The sequence below is a fragment of the Dryobates pubescens genome, chromosome 17, assembly GCF_014839835.1.
Source record: "Dryobates pubescens isolate bDryPub1 chromosome 17, bDryPub1.pri, whole genome shotgun sequence".
Taxonomy (NCBI): domain Eukaryota; kingdom Metazoa; phylum Chordata; class Aves; order Piciformes; family Picidae; genus Dryobates; species Dryobates pubescens.
In genome coordinates, this window is record NC_071628.1 from 2,493,100 (window position 1) to 2,502,110 (window position 9,011).

Genomic DNA, 9,011 nt, shown 5'->3' on the forward strand with positions numbered 1-9,011 from the left:
GCATATGAATTTTTACCTGTGTGTCTGTGTGCACTCCAGACAGCTGACATTTGTCATGTATGTATCTGCAAAAATATCAGTAGGTGTGTTTATTAGCAATTAATGGTTTCAATCAAAAGCTAAAAATAGAATAATCATCACTTTTAGGGATTGGGGGGGAAAAAACCCAACAAACCAAAAAAGCATCTGGTTTATCAGCTTGAAAACGAATGAAGAGTGTTTCCTTACTATGTTAATTAATTGCAGTTGACAGAAAGTAGGCTACTTCACTCCTCCTTTCATGTTGCTAATTCCATCCCTCCCTCCTTCTCTCTCTCTCGCTCTCTTCCCTCAATTAAACGCATGAGAGTATCCCCTCCCCTTTCAGAAAGAAGCTTTTAGATTAATCATATTATCTTAAGGTTCCAAATCTCAATGCCTGCGTGACCTTTCTTCCGTTAGAATCCATTATCTTAAACTATCACAATAATCCTGGCTTTAGGGAGGGAGAGCGGGAAGCAGGAATCAAACCTAATAGATGGCAAATAAGATTAATCTATGATCTAAGTGCCGATTACACTTGGCCCTGCCCTTGAACACCCAGGTGTAACCTTGAAATTCACATCCGCTAAGACGCTGCAATTGGATTGTGGGTCCCCGAAGGGTTGGAAGGGGCAGCTGGCCAAACTTTACCCATTATTCCCCAGTGAGACATGAGCTGTCTCGGCCTGCAGCTCTCTCTCTTACTTGTGGAATTTGGCAGCGGCGCAGCTGAATGTTTGTTTTGGGATGTTTAGCATTTTTTCAGATAAAATAAGTTATTTTCAGGTCCTTAATTTTTGTTTGTCAGAAGCAAGCAGCCAGGGAACGGGTGAACTTTTACCTGGACCTCACAAGAGGAGAAAGCTCTCTTCTCAAAATCTGATAACTCTGCAGAAGAAAACAGAGATATTTTCTTTCTTTATAGGCTGACCTAAGGATCCTGCCAAAAAAAATGTTCCATGTGAACTGGAGTTTGCAAGGCCCTTGTTTTCAGTCCCAAATACTCTGCATTCTGAGAAAGGACATCTGTGATAAGATGGAAATTGGCACTGGTAACTCATGTACTGTGGGTGAAGCACACTCAACAGAGGCAGAACCAGAGGTAATTTTTCATCAAAGAACTTTTTAAAGCCATTATTAAAACCAGCATAAATTTTCTCCCATTGCTGACAGCTTCAACAGGCAGGATAGAATTGATTTGGATGTGGCAGCTCAATTTAATTTTTTTTTTCTATTTATGTGTAAGTAAGTCCAGATTATCAGCTGGGGGGGTGGGGGGGGGGGGAAGTGAAAGTTTGCTGATTTGCTTGAATCTTGCCTGTGAGAGGTGGTGGTGAAGATCAGGTGGAACTATTAGCTCCATTATAGAGAAGGGAAAGAAGAATCGGAAAGGCAACATCATGGAATCACAAAATAGATGAGTTGGAAAGGACCTTTGAAGGTCATCTAGTCCAAATCCACTGCAGTGACATCTGGGACATCTTCAACCAGAACAGGTTGCTCAGAGCCCCAGACAGCCCGACCTTGAATGTTTCCAGGAATGAGGCTTCTACCACCCCTATTACAGTGTTTCCCCAGCCTCACCCTGTGGATGACAGCTACCACACTGGTAGCCTTGTGGGACCCGAAGCTGTCTGACCGGTTGAAATCGCTAGAGCCACCATGAGCAAAGCCTCTGGAGTGCTAAGAGTGCCAACCTGCCAGGCTCTGCTCCCCTCTGAGAGTTGGGTTTGAGAAGGATGTGATTCCATTCAGGGAACTGCCATACACAGAGGGATGTTGTTTCTTTGCCTCTGCAATTTCTGTGCCAGCTTAGGAGTGCTGGCTCTCAAAGGTGTTTTAAAAGCTTTGCTCAGCTCCTGTTGCTGTGGGGACATTATATAAACAGCATGGCAGAGAGTTTGTCACCAGTTCCCATGCCTAGAAGCTGGCTTGGTGAGACTTGTGGATGCTATGCAGGTATGTAAATAAAACATGAGATAACCTGACCCCACTTGTATTTGATTTAAAGAGAAATCATTAGGTGGGGAGGAAGTTACAAAATGGACTGGTCAAGTGGACTTTGATCAAAAAGTAAATCTGCTTACACAGGTATTGATTAGCAGCATTGTTTCATTCTCAGTTCTCTTTGTGAGTTATGAATACAGAGTTAAAGGTGCCTGTGGTCCTGAAATTCTGATATTTTGGAAGTCTTGTAGTGCCATGAAATGCTGGTCCCTTAATCTACCATTCAGTTCAATGATCATCACAGATATAAATCTGGTATTAGATTTCTACTAACTCTACAAAAGGCCTCACAAGACTTGGAATTTTATGGACGTGTCTCTTAAAGATCCTGCAGGCTCAGCTTGCAGCCTCAACCTGTGCTTCCCTACCCCTGGAGAAAGTGAAGAACTGGAGGCCATCCTGTGCCTAACAGTTGACCTGGGCTGCAGACACCCATGAACCCCTGGCTGGGATACTCTGGAACACAGGGTGCAAGGCAGAACTCTCAGACACATTCAAGGATGATGATGGGGAGCCAGGGGGATGCTCAGACGACGTGGTGACACCCAGAGCCAACCGGAACACACAAACTCTGTGTCGGCTGTCCAGAGAGGGTTAACTTGCACTTGCAGCAGGCAGCCTCATGCCATTAAGTCAGGGAGAGTAATGAAATTTCATTTAATTTGTCAGGAAGAAAGTGCTAATGTTAAAAGGCATTTAATAAAAAGGGGGAGATTCTTTGTAAGGAAGCCTTTAAGTAATTACTTCAAGTGTCTTAGGCCTACTCACCAGAATATTTACATTAGTGTCTCCCAGCGCCAAAGTGTAATTAAATTAGTGCAGCATTTACATTCCATCCTGTTGGGTTTTTGTGTGGCTTTTTTTTTTTCTTTTTTTTTTTAAGAAATGTGATTTTATTAACAATTCTCAAAAGAAAAAAAAAGGAAGCAAAGCAAAGCAAAGCAAGCCTTGCTCTAATCAAATCAGGTATTAGTATTTTTTTTAATGTTCTCAGTAAGAAAACTACTGAGTAAACTGGTTTGGAGAAGGCAAGGAGAGGAGGGAAAGAAAACTTCAGCTCACTTATGAGTTCATTCTCTGGGGCTGATGTGGAAAACTGGCCACCACTGCACAGATTGCCAAGGTCTCCTGGTAGAGCTTGCAGTGTAGTTCTGTCTGTCTTCACAAATTGCAAAGGTGCACACATGAGGTGATTTTCCAGAGCTGCACTGAAACAGTGCCTATGGCTATACAAAAACTAAAGCCACTGTAGCTGCTGCACAGTTTCACCTGGGTTACAGGAGTCCTGAATTCAGTTTTTTGTTCCATTTATCAGCAGGAGCTTCAACCAAGGTCTTCAGCAAAATATACACAGTGTTTAAACAAGTAGGGCCATGCTTCCTTTCTTTCACATAGTTCTGTATCTTATAAATGTTCTGAGGAACAGCTGCTAATTTGCTAAGTGAAAGGCAATTTTTAAAAGAATTTGAGTGTAGATGTTCACCAGCACAGAGATTTTCTGTGTCCTTCGCTAGCAGTTGATTTTCATGGAATACATAGAATAAACCAGGTTGGAAGAGACCTTCAAGATCATCGCGTCCAACCCATCAACCAATCCAACACCACCCAAACAACTAACCCACGGCACCAAGCACCCCATCAAGTCTCCTCCTGAAAACCTCCAGTGATGGCGACTCCACCACCTCCCCAGGCAGCCCATTCCAATGGGCAATCACTCTTTCTGTATAGAACTTTTTCCTAACATCTAGCCTGAACCTCCCCTGGCTCAGCCTGATTCTGTGTCCTCTTGTTCTGGTACTGGCTGCCTGGGAGAAGAGACCAACATCCGTCTGTCTACAACCTCCCTTCAGGTAGTTGTAGAGAGTAATAAGGTCACCCCTGAGTCTCCTCTTCTCCAGGCTACATCCAGTTTGCCTGTAAGTGACTCTCAGAGGTGTTCTAGCAGGAGTAAGTCTGACTATGTTAATATGTATGGTGATTATAAGCTTTCTGGAAAGAGGAAAGAAATACTTTGTGGTTGAGAAAAAATCCTTACTTTTGCCACTACCTCTGTAAGCTTCTACAGTGGTGGTGGCTGTGATTTGGTGCTAAATCAAAGGATTTTGCAGGATAACAATAGCTGAGCTATCAGTAGGGGAAAAGCATACATGTGTAAGTCCATCTAAGACACAATGGTTTCCTCTTCCCGTGGTGCAGTGGATTCAAAGGCAATCTAAACACTCAAAGATCCTAGAAAAATATCTGAGCTAGGGGAAACTGTGCAGCACGTCAGTGAAATGGTGACAGGCTGACACTTTCAGAAGGAAAAGAGGAAAAAACTGTACAAGCAATGTACCCTTCCTGCCAGGGCTGTGATGTTGTTTACAACTTCTTAAGTTCTCTTGTATCCATCTGCCCATTCAAAGTGGCTTTTTTATTTTTTCCTGTTCTCCACAGGCCTCACACCCTTTGAAGGATGACTGACTAAAGGCTGCATTTCCAAGTTGCTGTTTGAGTCATGACAAGCGTGTTGCAATGTCCCAAAGAGACCCTGGCAGGGGTAAAGTCTAGCTGGGACAGCCTGTATGATGCTGCCATGATCAAGGATGGACCTGGATGGGTTGAACTTGTTGTTCATTCAGGAGTCAAGATGTTTAAGAATGATATGGTTAAGAGGAAGGAAAGGAATTGAAAAGCCTTGGTGCATAAAGATGGCTCGAGCCATGGGTATGACCAATCTCTCAGGATGCTTCCTGTGTCCCGTTGGGCCTTTTTCAATTTAATCTGTGGGCAATCACAGAAACTCACTAAACCATACCTCAGTTTGATCTGTGGGCAGTCACAGAAGCTCACTAAACCACACCTCCATTGTTCTTCCCTCAGTGTACATTAATCTCCTCCCTACCTCTCACAATTAATTTTCAAATCATTTCAAGATGGGCAACACCTGCTTTATTTTATCCTATTTGTTAACTTTTGAGGCATTGCATTTTTGAATGTGGAGCTTTATTTGTGGACTGTCAAGAACAGATGCAGTGATGCATACTAGGCCTGCCAGCACTGAGCCATGGTGTGTCTGCACTGTCCATCAGACTCAGTGCTAACCACAGCTACTGTGTCATCACAGAATCATGGAACGGCTTAGGTTGGAAACAACCTTAGATATCATCTACACCAACCACCCCTCCACAGGCCAACCACCCCTCCACAGGCAGGGATGCCTCACAACTAGACTCAGCTGCACAAGACATCATCCAGCCTGGCCCTTAACACCCTCAGGAAGAGTCAGAATGCTGAGGCTGGTGTCTATTTACATGGGGCTCAAACTGAGCACCCTGATGTTTCAGGACTCAAGAGCTTTTCACGCTACAGCCATTTCGATCACACATTTGTATGGGAGAAGAGGTTCAGGACAAGCAGCACTGATCCTGACCAGGGCACAGATAAATCAATCCTGTAAAAGGCCTCGACGATCTGCAGGAATGGAACTTGATGAAAGATGAAAACTTTTGAGAAGCCTGACTGTTCCTCTTGATGCCTGAGCAGGAGCTAATCTCTTTCAGAGATCTGGTCCTGCCTCTTAAAAACACATTTTTTTTTATGGTAGAACAGCTGTTGTTTCTTCTGTTGTGATGATCCGGGTGAAAAGTTTGGTAACAGAGACGGAGGCTTTAAAAAAAAGAAAAAAAAGGCAAAAAAAACCCTCTAAAAAAAATTCTGCCCCAGATCCACCCACTGAAAAAAAACCAAACCAAACAACCTTCTTCTGCTCTGGCCTTCTAAGAGACATAAAACTTCTAGTGCTTTGTAATGTGATTAAAATGAATGCTGACATTCTTTGTAGCTAAATTACTGGCAAAGAAAAACAACTAATGAGCAAACCTCACATTTGTGCCATCAAAAAAAAAAAAAGGGAAAAAAAAGATTTAAAGAGTTTTAAAAAAAAGGAAAAAAAGAAAGAAAAAAGTAAAGAAAAAAGAAAGATAAAAGAAAGGAAAAAAGAAAGGAAAAAGAAAGAAAAAAGAAAGAAAAAAGAAAGGAAAAAGAAAGGAAAAAGAAAGGAAAATAAAGAAAGAAAGAAGAAAGGGGGAAAAAAAGAAAGAAAAAATAAAGGAAAAAAGAAAGAACGAATAAAGGAAAAAAGAAAGAAAAAAGAAAGGAATAAAGAAAGAAAAAAATAAAGGAAAAAAAGACAGAAAATCCTAAAGGGAATGATTTGTAAGGATGTGGTTAAACCTATTTATACCCTGGGTTCTATTTGTTTTACAGCCAGCGGTGCACGAACAACACGAAAGGTTATCTTTGACAAGGTTTTAGCTATTATTTTCTTCCAGTGAAATGGTATTTCTTGAGAAAAAAAGGTCTTCAGAACAAAATAACAATAAATCCTGATTTAGATACATAAAGCTGCCATCGATATCACATAATATCAGTGTTCTTTCTCACTCGATACAGGCGTTTTTAAGATAAATGGTAAAACTGAACTGGAAATCCATCTGGCCAGCTGCCTGATCTAATGAATAACCCCACTTTGGCTCCTGCAATGTAAGCAGAAAGAGTTCTCTCCTGGCCGCTTTCGTCTGTCATGAATCTACAAGACAGCCGACATAATATCTGGGCGACAACAGCGTGCTAACAGTGCAGTGACTTCCATTTTCTTTGCTTTCTATTGATTTTCACTTAATAACTGGCGAAATACTAAACGTCCGCCCTGAGTACCTAATAAATCCTGCCTGAGCTTTTTATTGAGGAGAATTTAATAAAAACAACCATTGCGGCTGAGGGATTTTTCTTCTGGACAGAACACGAGGAGGGTGGGTGCTGTGCGTGGGGACGGGGGGAGAGACATTTGAATTTTCTAATTTGTTTGAGCGAGATATTCCCCCCCTCTTTCCCAGCTTCTGCTGGCTGCTCTCTTGAGTTCCCAGCGAAGGGAACCAAAGGGACCCAGCTGCTTCAGCTTCACCTTGTTTGCTTCTTGTCCGGAAATGGCCACGTGTACAGCCATGGGATGGAAAAGAGGGACACTTGCAGGAGGAAGGCACTTCTATCACGTCCGTCCCACGCACCCACACTTACTCCTTCAGACTGATTTCAATTCTGCTAATTGTTCTGGAGGCTCCCTGATTGCCAAGCGCGGGCGCTGTCAGAACCCTACAGCCACACGCTTTTTATTGTCCCATTTTACAGCTATTTTATGTCTGACACTTGACACGCAGGCGTGAAGATCTCCTGTCGGATTGGTTGGCTACTGTAACAAAACGGCATTTTTTTAAGTTATATGAAGTGTTAAATCTGCATCCAGTTAGAAACAAAACAAAACAAAGCCCAGTGGTTTATAAGTTGACAATTAATCCTAATTGTTAGCTTGGGGAAAAAAAATGGGAAAAAAAAAAAGGAAAAATAGAAAGAAAGTGGAAAAACAAAAGTTAAAGGCCAAGCCCCTGCGTTCTCCAGCCCTCCAGCAAGCGCCTATGTATGTACATATGTGTTGATACACATCCTATGTGCAGTTTTCCTTTCTGAAGATGAAACAGGAGAGATCAGGACATCATTCCTAAGCACAATGTATTGCTTCCCTCTCCATCACCTCCTGGAACGTCTCTATTTCTTTGCCAATAAACTCAGCAGAGTTCCTATTATACAAAGTTGCTCTTTTAAAGCATTTGACAGTTTTTATTTTAATTGACACAGAGGCAGTTTCAAAGTCATTGGGTTTAATGAACAATCATCTTAGCATTTGCCTGCTCAAATCCTCTTATTCCCAGCAGCTCACAGTAAAGTTTATTCTAAGGCTTGAAATTAAAAAAGGAGAGAGAGGCAAGGAGAAATGCCGAGGAGCTTATATAAAAATCTGCGGATCTCAAGTTTTGTGCAGTGCTGTTATGAAAACTACTCAGCCATGCAAAGCAATAAGAGGTTTAATTACTCATTGGTAGTCCCTCTGCTACTCCTGATATGGTGTGTGGTGTTGTGGAGGCCTGGAGAGATAATTGAGGCATATGGGTGGAGCACGGCACTGTCATGGCACTCATCTCTTTTTTTTCCCCCCTCTTATTTTCATGTGTGCCACTGTCTTGTTTCCCTGAGGGGTGAAAGTTCAGCAAGGAGAAATATCCAGTAGATGACCCTGACATAAGGACTTTACAAGAGAAGAGGACATCTCCTGGTGGTCTGGCAAAGGCATACTGACTTGATCACCAGCTGCAAGATGCAGCACGAGAGTGAGGCCTCTGAAAAAGATCTGTTTTCAGGTTAGGTTTAATCTATCCAATCTAGGAAGTACTGGGCACATGTGGCCATGGATTTAATGGCTCATAACAGGCATAGCAACAATGACAGCTATGGCCTTTCCCTTCTGCAGGGTATTATGAGGTAAAGAGAAGGACACAATTACTGAACCTGAACAAAACCTGGACTCTTAAAATCGTGTGGAGAGGATATTCAAACCCAGAAATTGTTGAATGTATGTATAGCTTAGTCTACCTTTTAAGCCAGACTAATTCATGAACCATCTTAATCATGTAACTTGATTGAACAACTCCATGAGAATGAGAAAGTATTAAAAGTTTCTTCTCTGGTTCATTAATATATGTTATTGACATTCAGCATCTGGAAGCAAAACTGCTGCTCTAGGAGGGTGGGATCAAATTGTTCTCCATAGATGACCAGCCAGTAATTTGTGTATTACCTCTCATTAGAGCTCAGAAATCTCATTCCTAAACCAAAATCTTTTATACGGTTTTTGCCAAATGGAAAAAAAAACAACCAACCACAAAAAACACACACACAAGAAGAAATGTTATCACTATCTAAATGGAGTAATAGAGTGACAGGACATATTTGCATTCTGAATAGATTAGCTGGTCTTTTAAATATTTATTTGTGTCTATTTTCAAAGTTCCTGATCTCTGAAAATTCCCAAACACTTCTGTTTTGACAGACTGGGAAATCTGTCTGTGGCTCCAATTATACTTGAAAAGCTACATATAAATGATTTGACA

At 41.8% G+C, this 9,011-nt stretch overlaps 1 long non-coding RNA gene across 1 annotated transcript; it reads left to right on the top strand.

Moving 5' to 3' along the window:
• Positions 1-987: 987 nt before the first annotated feature.
• On the top strand, positions 988-6,737 carry LOC128898032 (uncharacterized). The gene is made up of 3 exons (XR_008462667.1): positions 988-1,123; positions 4,465-4,567; positions 6,463-6,737. It is a non-coding gene; the product is annotated as an uncharacterized LOC128898032 (long non-coding RNA).
• The last annotated feature ends 2,274 nt before the right edge of the window (positions 6,738-9,011 follow it).